Raw genomic sequence first — 18,371 nt, forward strand, 5'->3', positions numbered from 1 at the left:
TTTTTTTTTTTTTTTAACTTTTGTTGGCAAAGCCCATGGCATGCCAAGTTCCCAGGCCAGGGACTAGACCGGTGCCACAGCAGTAACCAGAGCCACAGCAGTGACAACACTGGATCCTTAACCTGCTGAGCCACCAGGGAACTAGAAGCTAGAGTTACACCCTGAAACTTGGGTTTGAGCCCCAACCCTGGCACAACCTGGTGTGTGACCTGGGACCAATCAGGCATCTCTCCTCTTTGAGCCTCGGTTTTCCCCATCTGTAAAGTGGGCTTTCCCTGTTGTTGTCTTACTTTATACAGACGTGAGGCTGAAAGTCCTGGGAGTGGATAAATACTGTTCGGGTGACAGCATTTTTTTCAAAGTCAGAAGCTAAATGAACTTTGTCCCTCCTCTGCCCACAGCCCTCCGGAACTCCTACCTCCCTTGGAGTGAAAGCCTGAGTCCTCCCCATGACCCACAAAGCCCTGCATGACCCGCCCTGTCCCCTCCCTGCCCTCCCTTCCTCCCTCTCTCCCCTTCGCTCACTATGCCCCAGCCACACAGGCCTCCTTGCTGTTCCTCCAACACACCATGCACTGTCCTTAGCACTGGCTGTTCCCTCTGCCTAGAAAACCATTCCCTCCATATCTACATGACTCGTATCTCCCCTCACTCTGGGGCCTTCCTGAAAGATCTCCTTCTCGGAGAGACACACAGGATTCTTCAGCACCATGCATGAAGTGGAGGTAACCACACTCACGCTAGTAGAAGTGACGGCCCTGGACAGCAGCTGTGTTTCAAGTGACACCCTGATTTGGCCTGGGACCAGTTCTCTCAACTTCCCAGATCCGTGGGATGTTCATGGACAGCCGGAATGTCACCATCCCCTGTGGCCTTTTGCTCAAACACATGATCACAGCAACAATAGAAATGTAAACTGGATCCCATTGACAGAGTGTACAAACTGTTCTTTCCTGTCGTGGCCAGGAGCCCAAATTTGGTCTGTCCCAACCCATGACAAAGGCGCCGCTGTGGCCTCCGGACCAGCCCTTCCTGCCCTGGAGCACCTACCCACTTTGCACCGGACAACTCCCTCCATCCTGGTGGCTGAGACACCCCCAGTTCCTAACTGGGAGATCAAGACACCGCCCTGGCATTCATCTCCCAGATGTTTATCGACCACCTACTACTTGCCAGGCACTGGGGGGATGGCAGGGGGCCAAGGGAGGGGCTACAGACAGGAAACAAGCCAACAGAAGGAGCCCCAGATAATTTCGATGGTTCTAAGTTCCAGGCAATAAAACTGGGTGAGGACAGAGTGGCTGGGGGGTGGGGGGTATGGGGGGGTAACTTTTGACAGAAAAGTCAGGGGAGACCTCTCTGAGGACCTAGGGCTGGGAAGGAGCCAGCCAGGGGGAGAGCTGAGGGCAGATGGCACAGCAAGTGCAAAGGCCCTGGGGCAGCAGCAAACACAGGATGTGGGAGGAACAGACGGCACCATGGCCCAAACACGGTACCCAAACTGGGGAGACGTCAGACCCCTCAGGGCCCCATGGGCTGTGTCGGAAGCTTGATTTACCTTACATTTTAAAACGTCTTTGGCTCTAAGGAGTTGAAGAAATTGGAAACCTCATGCAGGGCTGATGGCTCATGCAAGGCTATGCAGCTTGGTGGTCCCTTCAAAAGTTAAACATAGAATCACCATCTGACCCAGCAATGCCACGCCTATGTACACACCCCAAAGAACTGAGAACAAGGCTCAAGGAGATACCTGCCCACCCATGTTCACAGCAGCGGGATTCAGAGCAGCCAAAGGAGAACACCCCAAGGGTCCACTTCAGCTGTGACAATAAATAAATAAATAAATAAAGTAAATTATAAAAAGTCTAGCTACTGAGGGAAGAGAAGGGAAGTCCAGGAGGAGAGGTGGAAAAGCATCCTGCTCGGGCATAATAATAGCCTGGCCTGGGGTGATAGCCTGGGGGTGAAAAGGGGTTATATTTAATTGATCTTTGGGATGTAGAAAGGACAGGTCTTGCTGAAATCATAATTACACTTATTTAAACCTGGCAGGACATGGAAGAGGTTAGGGTTCCCACTGGGGCCCAGTGGTGCATCCGCTGGACCAGCATCAGCAGCCATGGTGACCTCGCCGGCAGGATTTCGCTTCCAAGCTTAGCGGGCTTCCAAATGTAGCTGGCTCTGCCGGCTGCCACGTCCACCTCCCCACATCAGCCAGCTAGAGAGAGAACCAAAGCCAGGCCCTGGAATTCCTAGCTCCTGAGTGTCACCAGCCATTTTTAAACATCACCCAGCCGAGGTTCAACTTTCTTTGTCCTGGAAGGCCACCCCATTACACATGACCCTGGCCTTCGTCCTCCTCGATCTTGCCATGAACCTTCCCTGCCCCCTCACTCCCAGGCAAACTCCAATCATCTCTCCAAGCCCAGTTCTAACCTCTCCTTCACTGGAACTCCTTCCCTTGGCACCTTGTCCAAGCTTTATCTTAGTTCCCACCACACTGGACTGAGTCTGGGTCTTCAAATGTACGAAAGTCCCGTCTTCCCCAGGGCCCATACGGCCTTGCACAACCTGCCCCATCTCCTCCATGCCCTCCCCTCCTTCCTCTCTCCCCCTCCCTCACTCTGCTCCAGCCACACAGGCCTCCTTACTGTTCCTCCAACACACCAGTGCCTGCCCCAGGACCTTTGCACATGCTATTCCCTGCCTTTCCTGCAAATGACTGCCTGGCTCCCTCTCTTGCTTTATTCAGGTCTCTGCACAAGTGGGGTTTATGTGTCCACAGGGTCTGCACTTAATGCTCAGTAAGTCTGGGGATTCACGTCCTCCTCTCCTTCTAAGAAGAGTGACAAAACTTTCCCATGTATGTCCAGTTATGTTACAACTTTTGTGTCCCGAAGCCTCCACCCCCACCCTATACAAGAATCTTGCAAACCCAAGCCTAAGGGGAAAGAAATGGTGATTCTTTCACTCAACACATACTGAGCACCTACTGCATATCAGGCCCTCTCCTAGGCTTTGGGGACACAGCAATGAACCAAAGAGACACAAAGTTCTGCCCCAAGAGGTTCATGGTCAAGGTTTCCTCCCAGCCAACCATAGGAGGGCCAGGGGTTGAGCCACTGCACAAAGGCTTCAGGCTAGACTGAACTCGGACTTCCCCGGCCTCTGCGGGGTTAAATGTGGTAGGAAGACCAGAACCAAAATTGCCCCCAGCTTCGAGGAGTTCCAGTACAAACCCTGACTCTCCCTGGAGACACTCCCTCCTGCTCCTCACCTGCAGGCTCAAGACCCTGGCCCCCAAGGCCAATAATCACAAGAACTGGATGTCCCTCTCACCAATGCTGTGTGACCCCAGCAAAAGTACTTTCCCTCTCTGAGCCTCACTTCCTAGCATGGAGGACCTAACACCCCCGGGGGCTTCACTCCTCCAGAGGCTGTTTGGACAAATCCAAAGGAAAAAAGCAAGAGGCTAGCTGGATGTTCTCTGCCCTCATGGGCCCCTGGGGGAAATCTGGATAAGGCGTCGGGGCCGAGAGGCAGAAGGCCATGGCTGGGGTGACCTCCTGGACGCCGGCTCTCACCCGCCCGGGCCTCCCCCGCCTTGTCCTTCCTGACCCGCCGCGTTCCTCGAGTCTGGACCACACTTTCCATCTCCCTCTGCCCTGCCGCCGGCCGCCTGGGCCCCAGCCAACCTGCTTCGGAATCACTTTCAAAGAAAAGTTTCTTTTTTCTTCCCACCCGGCCCGGCTCTCGCCTCCGCCTGCTCCCCGGCCTGGCTGCGGGCCCCGCCGGGCACTCGTGAAACACCTCAGGCCGACGGGTCAGGGCAGCGGCCGTCCAGCGCCCCCCGCCCGTCCGCCCCAGCGCCTGGTCCGGGCTGTGCCAAAGCGCGGCCTGAGGCTGAACTTGGGGCGTCCGGCGGGCCCGGGGGGGCTCTGGCACAGGTGGTTTGGGGGCGTCTGGCCCGATTAGCCGGCGGGGAGGCCCCTGTGGGACGCGGGGCCCACTGCGAGGCCTACAGGCAGGGACTCGTCCCACCCCAGCCGCTCTTGGCGGCCACGCCACCTATGACATCAGCGCTCAGGCGGCCATTTTCTCAACGCTCCCTCCCGGGCTTCCAGATGCTTCTCTGGCCTTGGCGGCCATTTTGTAGGCGCGGGAGGAGCGGGCTGACGGGGCCTGGAGCACGGGCTCCCCTCCCAGGGGAGGAAGCTGTAGCGGGGGCCTGAGCGGCCTCTGCGGGGTTAAAGACATTTGTGTCAGGAGGGTGGCGGCCGTACCAGGCTGGGGGAGGCGCGTGCCCGATGCCACCCCGGCCCCCTGCGCCCCCCGCCACCGTCACTTGGCACAAACCAGACTCCGGGTGGCACCAAGGATGTGAAAAACAAGGTTAAAAATACCCACACGCGCAACCTCGTCCCCCCTCCCCTCCCCAGTCCCCTCCAATGTCAAATGTGTCAGCGCCACCCGGGGAGGGGGGCAGACCTAAAATAACTCGCTGTTTACATTTGGAGCAAATTCTTGGCTTCGCCAGCAGCCAAGCCAAGGCCTCGGCCTGCCTCCCTGGCAGCCCTGCCCGGGGGGTGGAGGCGGGGGTGAGGGGGGAGCGGGGGAGCCACATGTGCCCATGGGCTGAACATGCACGTGTGACCTCAGGAGAAGACGCAGTCCGGGAAGCCGTCTGCGGCCACACGGTGGATGGAGGCGGCGGATGGAGGCAGCGGAAGTCCGCTGCAGGAGCATCACCCCTGCCGAGGACCAAGGATGGGGCGGGGGTGCCCGGCCCCTCCCAGTTTCCCTTCCTTCTGATGTTTCTGGGGCTGCGTCACCAACTCGGCAGCCCCGGGGGAAGTGGAGGGGGGAGGCCAGAAGCTGGCAGCCTGGCCAGGGAGGCGGGCACCAAGAGAAGGGCTCCGGAGCAGGGCAGGGTCCTGCCCCCAGCTGTGTGGCCATAGACCAGCCTTGCCCCTCTCTGGGCTATGCCAGGGGTCCTCTCCTAGTCTTTCCGCGCGCGGGGGCGGAGGGGGGGGGACAGGAGAGCGGCACAGAACATTGGAGCCTGCTTAGTACCTGTTTCCTTCTCTGCAGAAAGATTTTGAATTGCAAACACTTCAGAGTGCTGGGCCTCCATGTTAACAGAGGGGGTCAGAAACCGGAAGGGGCTTGCCCCAGGTCTTAAGCCAGTAGGTGGACAAGTGGATTGGAACTCAGTTACTCTGGTTCCAGCGCCTGCAATTTTTGACCTGCTGCCTGGGAGGAGGTTGGAAACCGGAATGCCCAAGCCTGGAGGGAAGGCTAGTGGGAGACTTTTCTCCTCCCCTGCCCTTCCTATGGTCTCTCTTCCCAGAGCATGGCATGCAGTCGGGGCTCAGTAAATGCTTATACAGAGCTGGCAGTCAATAGATGCTTGCAGACAAGTGAGTGCAATTATTCTAGCAGAGCCTGATGTACAGTAGGCACCCAATACATGCCTGCCACATGAATGATTGAGATAATCCTCATGGGGCCTGGCATACAAAAGGTGCAACATAAATGCTTGTCAGGCAAAAGACTGTGAGGAATGCTGGGAAAACTGGGGGATATTCAGAAGGAAAGACTAGGTTTAGGGGTGTAGACTCCAACCAGTGGTGATACATGGGATTTATTTCTACAATGGGCCCAGGCAGGGATATCACCCAAGCACTGCCCATCTCATCCCCCTTGGTCCTTTGAGGATCAGTGGAAATCCTCTTTTGAGAAGCCCACCCAACTGCTCCAGGTCCTAGATATCAGAGGGAAGGACCTCTGGGCAGGAGGAGCTCAAGAAAGTAACAAAAACCTGACCTAGGAGGGCTTCCTGGAGGAGGGGACATTGGAGCTGGGACCTTGATGTCTGAGTAAGAGTTTGTCAGGCGCAGAAAGGGCTTGTGGGAAGAGAGAATAGTGTATGAAAATAATCATCATCATCACAACTTCCATTTACTGAGTGCATATATGCCAGGAGCTACATAAAGATTTATAGAGGGGCAGAGGAGGCCTCAGGGAAGTTGGGCAGTTGGGCTGAGTACATGCAGCTAGGACATGAACCCAGGCAGAAAGACTTGGTCTTGGGCTGTGGGATGGAAATCCTGTCAAATTAGATTGTTATGATCATTATACAACTACAGATGTGATAAATTCATTTGAGTAATAAAAAAAAAAGGAAAAAAAAAAAAACACTTGGTCACACCACCTGACACCTTAGTGAATGTGTGTGAGTCTGGCAGAGGCTGGGCAGGTGCCCAGTTGGTATACAGCAAAGGTCTGGGGTGGGCCAGACCGATCCAACTTGGAGCCAGGCCATCTGTTCCAGGGGCATCTCTTTGCCTGATTGGCCAAGTGACTCCCGGCTGAACCCCGGATTCTCTCTGGGTCTCAGTTTCCCCAGGTGGGGCTGAGACAGGGTAATAACAGCCTAGACAACTTTCTGTGCTGACATCTGGCCAGGCTGCACAGGGGTTCTGTGGCTTTGGTCTCATTTTACAGGGACAAAACAGGGGCTCAGACAGGGGACTCAGTTAGTTGCCTAGTGGCCCATCTCAGTGAGCATTGTGGGTTTCCACATGCCTGCTTCCCATGGAGGGGGTTCCCTCCCTCCCAAGCCTCCTGCATTATTGCTGCTAATCACTGAATTGGCACCTACTGTATGCTGGTGCTTGTGGAACCTGCCAAGCAGTTACAGATGCTCACTTGCTCCCATTTTACAGGGGAGGAAACTGAGGCACAGGGCGGGACAGGTGCTGGCTCAAACTTAACCAGTGAGATCTGGACTAAAAATGGAACAATGCAGCTATGTGGGTGTAACGCCCAGCTTGGGGCTGGGAACCTGGCAGTTGCTCACCCAGCTGGCCTTGAGCCCCGTGGGCTGCCTGGGCACCAGAGCCCTACCCCAGCTTGCCCATAAACAACGTCCTGACTCCAGGAGAGGTTCTGGGCATGTCTGGGGGGGCCTGTTCCCTGCCCCCCCTCCTTTCCCTGTGTAGGTCCAGGCAGGGGGCAAGGGCAGTAGGGCTGGCTCCAGCCTCTGAAGGGCCATATGACCCACATGACCAATGTGCGGTGTCTCGCTTGTCCCAGGCTGAAAACCTCCACTAAATCCTCACAATTCTGGAATCAGCCTGGAATCTGCCTCTGCCTGGCTGGTCCCCACTGCTGCCCCTCTGAACCAGGCCAGTGAGGTGGCCTCAGCCCAGGTCTCTCAATTCCCACCCTGCCTCCCACAGTCTGTTCTCCCCACTGTGGCCAGAGGGTGACGGAGAGCACCTGAGTCAGGCCCCACCCTCCTCCACCCACAGCCCTAGCGGTTCCCGCCTCCCAGGAGGTAAAGCCCCTGTCCCCTTCTTGCCCTTCCCTCCTTCTTCCCTCCCACCTCACTCACTCTGCTTCAGCCACGTGGACCTCCCTGCTGTACCTCCAACAAGCCAGACACAATTCTGCCCCAGGGCCTTTGCACTGGCTGTGCCCTCTGCCTAGGGTGCCCTTCCCCTAGTTCTTCACACAACTGGTTCCTCTTCACCCCTCAGGTCTCAGCTCAAATGTCACGTCCTCAGAGAGTCCTCTCCTAACACCTCACCACTCTCTATTCCTTGCCTTTATCTTTCTTACAAATTTGTTCTTTGTCTGTCACCCCATCAGACTGTGACCCCCTGAGGGCTGGATTTTTGTCTGTCCTATTCACTGTGGTGTCCCCAGGACCTAGAACAGTGCTTGGCACACAGTAAGTGCTTAATAAATACTGACTTACCTCCAACCAGTTGTACGTTGTACTAGCTGAGTGCTTGAAGGCATGTGCCCTCAATGCCGTTCTAACCCTTCATGTGTCTTAACTCATTCCCCCGTGGCAAGCATGTTTTAATACGGGAAACCAAGGGAGTTCCCGTTGTGGCACAGTGGTTAACGAATCCGACTAGGAACCATGAGGTTGTGGGTTAGATCCCTGGCCTTGCTCAGTGGGTTAAGGATCCGGCATTGCCGTGAGCTGTGGTGTAGGTCACAGACGTGGCTCGGATCCCGCCTTGCTGTGGCTCTGGCGTAGGCCAGTGGCTACGGCTTCGATTAGACTTCTAGCCTGGGAACCCCCATATGCCACCGGAGCGGCTCCAGAAAAGGCAAAAAGACAAAAAAACCCACGGGGAAACCGAGGCCCAGAGAGGGTCACCATCTGCCTGAGGTCACACAGTAAGCAGGTGGTGGACCAACTCCCCCATTATGCCCCCCCTGCCTTCCTTCACTGACACCTTCCCTTGCCCAGACAGGGAAACTGAGGCTTAGGGAGAGAAGGGACGGATCGGCCGAGGGTTGGAGGCAGAGTGGGCTTTGTACCTCTTGGGAAAGAACAGAGTGATGATAAACAACATCAACAACAGTAATAATAATAATGACAATGATGGCGCTGATGACTGCAGAATTGGCCAGAATTTATAAGGCTCTCCCTCCATGGGTTGGTGCAGGGCTTTGGAGGAGAGACTTGGGGGACACCAGCTCCTTTAAGAGCCTCCCCCTCCCCAGCTGGGCGCTGGCCCGGCCTTCCCTTATGTAAGCAGGCCAGCTGCCCTTGCATAACCTGGTTACATAAGGAAGCAGGGAACAGGCTTGTCCATCCGGCAGCAACCTGTCCCAGGCTGTCTGTGGGGCCAGCCTGGGGCACAGGAGTGCCGAGGCCACTCAGAGCAGCCACTGGGTACAGCCCAGATCAGGGGCCCTCTGGCTTGGCTCCTGTCCGGGGTATGCCCAAGACACCCAGCCACAGCATCCTGTAGGCAGGAGAAGTGAAAGGCTCCCAGTCTGAAAGTGGATGTGGGCTGTCCCCATTGCTATGAAGGGGAAACTGAGGCCCAGAGAGGGCAAGGGAGGAGCCTGCAGCTTCATGGCCCCAAGCAGAGGGTGGAGGTGGCAGAGCTGGGTGAAATCTGGGTTACTGTAGCCTCAGCAAACTGGACCTTTCTCAGCGCAGCCTGGTGTGCAGCTGGCGCTCAGTAAGTGCAGCCTGAAACTCAGCACTCTGCCCAATGACACCCTGTTCCAAAGCCCTTTTAATTCTATTAACTGGCTTCACCCTTGCCTCATTCTACATTTGAGGAACGGAGGCACAGAGGAAGGTGAAGAGGTTAACTGCTCAATCCACACAGCGGGTGAATGCCACGAGGCTCAAGAGATGCCAAGGCAATGGGTGCTACATAATTGCATCATGGGCACAGAAAAGTGCCGACTGTGTATCAAATCTTGGTCCAGACATTATTCCATCTGCCCAGTGGGCCGGGCACACGGAACTCCAGATAACAGATGGGGAAACGGAGGCTGAGAGAAAGATTTTGTCCTAGATCAAACCCAAGCGCCACCATGTACACACAGCCCTAGGGCCACCGTCTGACCACGTGGGGTTGGGGTGTCCAGGTACAGTGCTCCCCTCTCATGCATGCACTTCAGTTCCCCCCATCCTTGGGAGGCTCAGGGCTGGTACTTAGGAACAAGGCGGCCCCCCCTTTTCCCCCCTCTCTGGGTGCTGGCCCTTTAAGGCAGTAGGCTGCCAGGATTTGTCCTGGGGTAACCCCAAGGGGCGGGTGTGGTCGGGAACAAGGGGCCCATTCAGCTGCTGTTGCCACCTCCGGGCAGCCCACGGGTGGTGAGGGGAGGAGACTAGCCAAGACTGGGAGAGACGGGTTGGGCAGACTAGAGACAGGGGCTAAGAGAGAGACAAAGAGACAAAATCAGAGACAGAGACTGCAAGGGAGACATGTGGCCTTAGCTGCATCTCTCACTTCCCTGGTCCCCCCCCCCCCAGCCCCCAGCCTTGCTGCAGCCTCTAAAAGTGCTCCTTGATCCAGCTGAACCTGGCACCCACTCACTAGCACCAAAGTCCTCCAGGCCCAAAGGCGGGATCCTGGGATATTCTGGGGAGGTCCCTGACACACCCCAATAGCCCCTTCCCAGGGGACCACTGTGGGCCCTCAGATCTGCCAGACCTAGGTTCAAATCCTGACTCTACCCTTTAGCTGTGTGACCTGAGGCTGGTGTCTTAACTTCTCTGGGCCTCAATTGTCCATGTGTTAAATGTGGTTTGTGATAATCCCTACCTTTGCGGAATTAAGGTGAAATGAAATGGTGCTAATAATTCCTAACGTTTACTGGGGATTTAACGTCGTAAGTCCTGAGCATGCGGCAGTTCTCCTATCTGTGCACCCCAACATCCCAGATACACACAGACAACCCCTGCCTCCTGCCAGATGTCACAGTTGCCAACTAAAGCCACTGCCTTCCACCAAGGACCTACTAAGTATCCTGTCTCCACAACAGCCTCTGGGAAACATCCAGGTTCCACATCGTCACATCCAATAAACAGCCTTTTTTTTTTTTTTTTTTGCTTTTTAGGGCTGTACCCGCAGCACATGGAGGTTCCCAGGCCAGGGGTCAAATCGGAGCTGTAGCCTCTGGCCTCCACCACAGCCACAGCCACTTGGGATCCGAGCCACATCTGTGATCTACACCACGGCTCACGGCAACACCGGATCTTTAACCCACTGAGCAAGGCCAGGGATCGAACTTGCACCCTCATGGATACTAGTTGGATTCGTTTCCGCTGTGCCACGACGGGAACTCCAAAGAGACATTTACTGAGGACTAAATGAAGTCCTGATTCTTATTCCCAGGCTCACTAAGTCCCAGGTTCCCATCGTCATGAATCCCTACAAACTGCTCCGGAACACCTCTGCCCACACCAGGGCCCCCATCCATCTGGCTGCCTACAAGCAGACAGTCCCAGCCTCAGCCACTCTGGAAGGAGCCTCGAAGAAATGACAATCTACCTCCTTCCCCTTCTACAGCCATCTTTTCTGGAATATTCTGATCAGACACCCAGTGTCTGAAGACAGGCTTCCTTGATTCGGACCCGAACTTTCTGGCTCTCCGACTCAAGGAATTCTAGAAACTGCCCTGGGTGTTCTAGAACCCAGCTGGAGAAAATTCCAGAGCCTGTCCTTGGGTGTGCAAAACCCAACATGTAGGATTCTGGAAACTGCCGTCCATGATCATGAGTATGCTTCATGGTTTCTTGTATGTGGATGAAACCAACACCTGATTGATGATCGATTGGGGAGTTTTATAATCTGTCCTCAGAGTCTCAAGAACCCCAAAACTGGGAGACTTGGGATCTGCTCCCCAAAACGCAATGTAAAAAATTATAGACCTTGTTTTTGGATGCTCAGAAACCCAACTCAGGAAGTTCTGGATCCTGCTGAAGTCAAGAATACAAATGAGTAATTCTAGATCAACCAGCTTGGAGGATTCTAGAACTGTTTCTTAGATGGTGGTGAAATAACTTCAAAGAAGTCTAAGGTTTCCCTTACTATGGTGGTTCTCAGCCAGGGGTGCTTCTGCCCCCAGGAGACACTGGGCCATGCCTGGGGACATCTGTGGTTGTCACAACTGAGGGGCTCCCGGTATCGAGGGGGTGGGGACAGGGATGTTGCTCCACACCCCACAGCACCCAGGACCACCCCTACAGAGAGACCCAGCCCCCTGTCCATAGTGCCATGGGGAGAAGCCCCATCTTTCCACATTAAAGAGCCCTGGTAAGAACCTACTCTTTGCAGCCTCAAACCAATTTGAGAGATTTGAGATCTGCCTTGGAATTCTCTAGAACTCAAATGCTCTAGCATGGACACGGCAGCCACTGGCCACATGTGGCGGTGAGTACCTGAAATGTGGCCAGTCTGAATGGAGGTGTGAGTATAAAACACACACAGAGTCACAAAGACTTAGGACAACAGAGAGTGTGAAACATTTCGATCACATTTTCCTATTAATTAGGACTCAAAATGACAATATTTTGGATGTCTTGGGTTAAACAGAATAGGTGGTTAAAATTAATGTTCTCTGTAGGTTGACACTTTTAAGTGTGGACACCAGAAAAATGCTAACTTATCCAAATGGCTTGCGTTGTTTTTCTATTGGACTGTTGCTGTCCTGAACCCACCTGGGAGAATTCTAGAACTGTCAGATAATGAATGGCCTAGCTCTGAAGAGTCTCAAACTCAGCCTTAGGGATTCCAGAACTTGTCCCCTGGAGGGTCTAGAAGCCACCTCAGCTCTGGCAATCTGGAGCAGCACCCCCCTTGAAACCCCTTTCCCATTTGTAAGCCATTTACCCTGAGGTACTGGGGTCCCCCCTTTTTCCCAGTCCTGGCACCCTTCCAGTCAGCCTGGGACAGACAGAAGGTGGGACAGAATGGGAGTTCTCTTGTGGTACAGCAGGTTAAGGATATGGCATTGCCACTGCTGTGGCTAGGGTCACTGCTGAGGCATGGGTTCAATCCCTGGTCTGGGAACCTCCATATGCCTCGGGTGTGCCCCCGCCCTGCCAAAAAAAAAGGGTAGGATGGGACAGAATGGACCAGAGGTAGGGCCCTTACTGGGCAGCCCTGGGCCAGGCCGCACCCCTCGCTGGCCCTCAGTTTTCTGCTCTGGACAAGATACCCAGTGTTCCCACGCACCCCCTCCCTCATCCCTCACCAGCTCTGACCATCTGTGACTTCCTGCCCACACCCAGCTGGAGGGAGAGGGGCTAGCCTGGCAGCTGTCTAGGGAGGGGGGGCCCGGAGATGTCCCGAGCTGCCCTCAGCCTCCCCTTGGCTCCCCGGGCACAGGGCCAGGGTGGCAACTGCAGCCTCACCACAGGTGCATGGAGATGCCTCCCGCTTCTGTGGGCTCCGCGGAGGACCGGCCCTGCGTGCGTGGACCCCAGCACCCCGAGGGTCCTCAGAGCCTTGGCAGGTGTAGACGTGCGAGATGGGAGCCCGTGCAGGGGTGTCCTACTCATGTAAGAACTCCCGAATTCTTCTGAGCTCTCATCATGTGCTGAGAGGTTTCTTTCTCATAGATAGTATCTTAACTTCAATTGCTGGACACTCCCTATGCTCATTTCGCAGATGAAGAAATAGAAGCCCAGAGATGGGCACCAACTTGCCCAAGGTTGCCCAGCGGGCCAGAGGGCAGAGTGGAGACCAGAACCACAGTAGTGATAATGATAATAAAGGTGGTGGTAATAACAATATTACCATCACTGACCTTATGGTTATTATTTATCATTGCATCATAATAAGGAATGTATTATTATTCATTATTATTATCATTTGACGGGAACATTTTATTTTATTTTTTTGGCCACACCTGCAGCACACACAAGTTCCCAGGCCAGGGATCGAACCCTTGCCACAGCAGTGACAATGCCTGATCCTTAATCACTAAGCCACCAAAGAATTCCCTTTTTTGAAAATTTTAAATTGAAATATAGTTTATTTACAAATGATTATTATTATTAACAACAAATAATTTTATAAAAATTGTGATAAAATATCAATAACATAAAATTTACCATTTTAAGCCTTTTTTTTTTTTTTGGTTGCATCTATGTCATATGGAAGTTCCCAGGCCAGGGATCAAATCTGACACTGCAGAGACAATGTCAAATCCTTAACCTGCTACATCACTGTGGGAATTCATTCACTATTTTTTTTTTTTTTTTTTTTTTGGCCATGTCCTTGGCATGTAGAAGTTCCCCAGCCAGGGACTGAACCTGCACCACAGAAGTGACAATGCCAGATCCTTAACACACTGAGCCACCAGGGAACTCCCATTTTTAAGTGCACAGCTCAGTGGCATTAAGCACATGCACACTGTCACACGAATATCCCCATTATCCATCTCCAGAACTTTCTCATCTTCCTAAACTGCAACTCTCCCCTTTAAACACTGACTCCCCTTGGAGCGCCCATCGTGGCTCAGCAGTAACAAATCTGACTAGTATCCATGAGGATGCAGGTTCAATTCCTGACCTCGCTCAGTGCATTAAGAATCTGGTGTTGCCGTGAACTGTGGTGTAGGTCGCAGACTCAGCTCCGATCCTGTACTGCTGTGGCTGTGGTGTAGGCTGGCAGCTGCAGCTCCGATTCAACCCCTAGCCTAGGACCTTCCATATGCCGCGAGTGTAGACCTAAAAAGACAAACAAAACAAAACAAACAAATGGAAAAAACTCCCACACGGACTCCTCGCGCCCTCCCCAGCCCCTGACCCCACCATCTCCTTCCTGTCTCTGTGGATCTCACTCTTCTAGGGACCAACTGGGAGTGAAATCAGATAGTCTTTGTCCCTCTGTGTCTGGCTTCTCTCACTGAACATCACGTCCTCAAGGTTCATCCACTTTGCTAGAACAGGTGGATTCTAGCAGTCTTCATGCATTAACTCACTTCACCCTACACAGCCTGGTAAGGTGGGCACCATCTGCTTCATGGCCCATTTAGGAGAGAAGGAAACTGAGGCCCAGAGCAGTGACATCGCCTGCTGAGGGTCATGCAGCTCATGAGTGGTGGAATTTGAACTTGGGCCATCTGGCTACAGACTATGTTCCTCCCTTTCCTGACACTGGGCTCTGACCTGCTGCGTTAGCACCCCACCTGCCAGAGTCCCTCTCTGCCACTAACCAAGAGCCCATAGGCTTCCCGCCGCTGCTATAAATACATCGTCAGCTGTTGTCTGGACCTCACCCGGGGTAGCCACCTTCCCCGCACTGACAGACTGCTAATCCACCTGGCTGTCCAGCCCTGAGGGAGGCCAGGCTGCCAGGAGCCCCTTGCCCCTCCACCACCCAGACACCTGAAGAGGTGGCCTCTAGCAGGCGCCTGTCCTGAGGCTCAAGTGCCCCTGATGGTTCCCTCTCTGCACTGTAGTTCTTCCCCTTTGCCTCCTGGGGCTGGGGAGAGGATGTAGAGAGCGACTGAGCATTTATGGAGTGCCTCCGGTATGCTGTTCAGGAAGCAGCAACTCCAACCGTCAATGCAGTAGACATAGTTTTTATCCTCTCCACTTCCAGATGGGGAAACTAAGCCTCAGAGAGGGGGACACACCTTACACAGCATGGAGCCAGCACAGACCCAAACTGTGTCTACTACACAAACAAACCGTGCCCTCATGCGCCCTCCTGTCCATGTTTACCCTGTCTCCTGAGCACAGCACCCAGTGCTGGGATGAAGATTTACAGCAGTCAGAGGAGGTGGGAGACCCTCAGTCAAGATCTGGCTTCCTTCTCTCTATGGCCCACAAGGTCTTACCTTCCTGGCCTCAGTTCTCCCCCAACCCCAGACCAGAGAGGGCAGGACTCCATCCTAAGGCACACAGCAAGCCAGGGGATGAGCTGAGGCTGACCTAGGCCCCCTCGCTCCAGGTTGAGGCCCTTTCTCCTGCCACCGAGCCCAGAGTGTGCTTTATGGGGACCTGGCCTCCCAGCTTGGGCATGGCAGGCACTTTAGGATAGGTCACTGGTATTCGTTCCTTTATTCACTATGTATTCTGGACCTGCTCTTTTCATGATCCTTACGACTGGGAAGGTGTGGGTTCCATCTGATAACCTCAAAAGTGGTTTTCAGGTCTTTTTCCTGTAGTGGTTTCAAGGACTTGGAATCTATGGGTTCCAATTCTGTCCTACCTCTTAGGAGCTATGTGACCTTGGGCAAGTGGCTGACCTTCGCTGAGCCTGTTTCTTTCTTCCTTCCTTTCTTCCTTTCTTTTTCGTCTTTTTAGGGCTGCACTGGTAGCATATGGAGGTTCCCAGACTAAGGGTTGAATCGGAGCTGCAGCTGTCGGCCTACACCACGGCCACAGCAACACAGGATCTGAGCCACGTCTGTGACCTACATCATAGCTCACGGCAATGCCAGATCCTTAACCCACTGAGCGAGGCCAGGGATTGAACCTGCATCCTCATGGATGCTGGTCGGATTCGTTTCCACTGAGCCACAACAGGAACTCCTGAGCCTGTTTCTTTATCTGAAACATGGGAGAAGGTAAGAGTCCTTCGCTCCCAGGGCGGTGGAGAGAACTAAATCAGAGGTAGGGTGGGCTCAGCACCAGGCATACAATGTGTGGTTACTATTATCTCTGTCGTTATTACTGCTCCTGGTTCCATTCAAGTGGGGATGGGACCTCCAGTTCTTTCTGTCCCCTCTCGGGGCACCCTGGGCAGCCCCTCTAGCAGCTGTGAGTTTCCCAAGCCGGCCCCTGCCCACAGCACCATTCCAGGAGGTTGGCACCGAACAAGGCGGGAACAGGAGGCGGGAACGGGAGGCCAGCCCACGGCAGCGTCAGCAGATGGGCACCATCTGGGCTGGCGGCTCAGGGCGGGCTGGCAGCTGCCGGAGCGGGCGGGCCTGGCAGCCCCTCCCCCGCTCGCCCTGGCATGGTGCCCGCCGGCGCCTCAGGTTTCTCAGGCCGCCAGAGGGGGCAGGGAAGCCTGGCTGAGCTTCGGGGCTGGGCAGACGGCTTCCCTCTCTGGGCCCTGCTTCCTCCAGGCTCCTTCTCAAGTGTAAGGCAGGAGAGGAAGGCCAGGCTCACCTGCTCCTGGCTTCACCATCACCAAGCGAAGCCCAGTGACTACTCAGCGGGCCTCACCTCCCCCTCCAGCACTCCCTGCGGCCTCCACGCTCTGCTCCCTACACTCAGGGCCATTCCAGCCCCAGGGCCTTTGCACTGGCTGTGCCCCCCCACCTGCGGCACACTCACTCAAATGCCTCCATGGCTCCCTTACTTCCTTCACGCCTCATCTCCAGGGTCACCTCAACCAGGCCCTCCCATCCACGGTACACCCCTGCCCCTCTCCACACCCATCCCTGCCACCAGGCTTTTACTAATTTGAGAATTGTCATTTTTCCCAGCCCCCACTCAGTTGCACATGCAACCCCCCCATCACAAAGTGCATGCATTTGGCTGGCAGCCCCTATGTCCCAAGCTGGAGTACATGTCACCCCCTCATCACGGTCCTCCAGCTGTCCCCTAGGCCACCCCCAGGGCACACACTGAATCCACCCGTGTCCACAATGGCGCCAGATGGATGCCTGGGGCGGCCAAATTCAGCCCCAGGTGGTGCCTTAGGCTCTGACCAGCCTGGCAGCCCCAGAACTAAAGGGACCTTTTCATGGCTCGTCCCCACCCCTCCGTCCTTCAAAATAAACCAGAGGATAGAGGGCTGGGATTCCCCTTTGGGGTGCGGCCCCAGCAGTCCACCTGACACCCTCTGGGAGAGATGCAAAGGCTGTGGGGGAGGAGGGAGCCAGGCCTCGTCCCCTGGTCCAAGGACAGGGAAGAGCCAAGGATACCTTGTCTCTGTGGGTCTCTCTGTGTCTCTCCATGTCTTTGGATCCCTTTGTCTCTCCATCTCTCTCTGTCATTCTGTCCGCTCTGAGGTCCTACTTCTGATGCTAGAGGTTGCACCTCCTTTCAGCTGTATGGCAGGCGCCCATCCCGACACCCACCCTGTCACAGCCTCCCCCCGACGCCGCCCCAGGCCAACCGAGGCTCACTTCCCCCACTCCCCATCAACCACATGGCCTCCCAGCAGGGCTGATTTGAGCAAGCACTGTGCTCTGGTCTCGGCCCGGACCTCCTGCAGTCCTGAGACCCACAAGGTGAGCAGGCCAGGGGTGGGGGGGAGGTAGCCAGTTCCCTCTATAGTCAGATGACTACCTGGCTGAGAACAGAGACATACTTCTGGCCCAGAGGAGGACAGGGGTCTTGTGATAGAAATCGGGATGCTGGGGCTCAGCTGGGGGGGTGGTCCTGGAGGGCAACCTTGGCCGGTGGGACTCTAGAACACAGGCCAGGCGTGGAGGTGGCCAAGCCACACTGACTGGATACTTACATGGTACACTGTGGTTTACCTCCATCCCCTTCAGCCACTGAGTGTGGAAGGCTAGCAGAGGTGTCAGCAACAAGCTGCCCATGTTCAAACCCTACCTCTGCCCTCTCATAGCCGTGTGGCCTTGGGCAGAGCAGTTATCGTCTTTGGGTTTCTGACTCCTCATCTGTAAAATTGTACAACAATGATCCCTGCCTCGCAGGGCTGCTGTGAGAATGGAGTATTGATAAGCCCTCAGCACAAATGCCTGATAGAAAGTGGAGCTAGGAGTTGGGGTTTGGAAGCATAAGTAGGAGTTTTCCAGATGGGAAAGGCATTCCAGGCAGAGGGAACAGCATGGGCAAAGGCACAGATGTGGGAAATCATTACCCTAATGAGGATGGTAACATTAATAATAACAGTCCAGGAGTTCCTGCCATGGGGCAGTGGCTTAAGAATCCGAATGCAGCAGCTCGGGTCACTGGGGAGGTGCAAGTTTGATCCCCAGCCCTGCACAGTGAGTTAAAGGATTTAGTATTGATGCTGCAGCTGTGGCTTGGATTCAATCCCTGACCTGTGAACTTCCATAGGCCGTGGGTACAGCCATAAAATTAAAAAAAAAAAAAAAAGGAGTTCCTGTAGTGACTCTGTGGTTAACCAACCTGACTAGAATCTATGAGGACGCGAGTT

The 18,371-nt window shown here is 54.7% G+C and overlaps 1 protein-coding gene and 2 long non-coding RNA genes across 10 annotated transcripts in view; all 3 read right to left on the reverse strand.

The window, feature by feature from the left end:
- The window catches only part of NFIC (nuclear factor I C), a 69,555-nt gene that overhangs the window by 31,957 nt on the left and 19,227 nt on the right, over positions 1-18,371 (reverse strand). Inside the window, exon 3 of one of the 8 annotated variants that reach the window (XR_014836452.1) lies at positions 13,402-13,977. The gene's annotated coding sequence lies outside the window, so the exon portion shown is untranslated. 8 annotated transcript variants of the gene reach the window in all.
- Positions 1,559-4,757, reverse strand: LOC146405535 (uncharacterized). Its single transcript, XR_014837799.1, has 3 exons — positions 4,655-4,757; positions 1,751-1,820; positions 1,559-1,656 (listed from the first exon to the last, which is right to left on the reverse strand). It is a non-coding gene; the product is annotated as an uncharacterized LOC146405535 (long non-coding RNA).
- On the reverse strand, positions 13,161-18,310 carry LOC146405536 (uncharacterized). The gene is made up of 2 exons (XR_014837798.1): positions 15,819-18,310; positions 13,161-13,845 (listed from the first exon to the last, which is right to left on the reverse strand). It is a non-coding gene; the product is annotated as an uncharacterized LOC146405536 (long non-coding RNA).

Source organism: Sus scrofa, chromosome 2 (genome assembly GCF_054392235.1).
Source record: "Sus scrofa isolate SSC_HxYL_T2T_F1_AM1 chromosome 2, Sscrofa_HxYL_maternal_Yorkshire_Landrace_v2.0, whole genome shotgun sequence".
NCBI classification, from domain to species: domain Eukaryota; kingdom Metazoa; phylum Chordata; class Mammalia; order Artiodactyla; family Suidae; genus Sus; species Sus scrofa.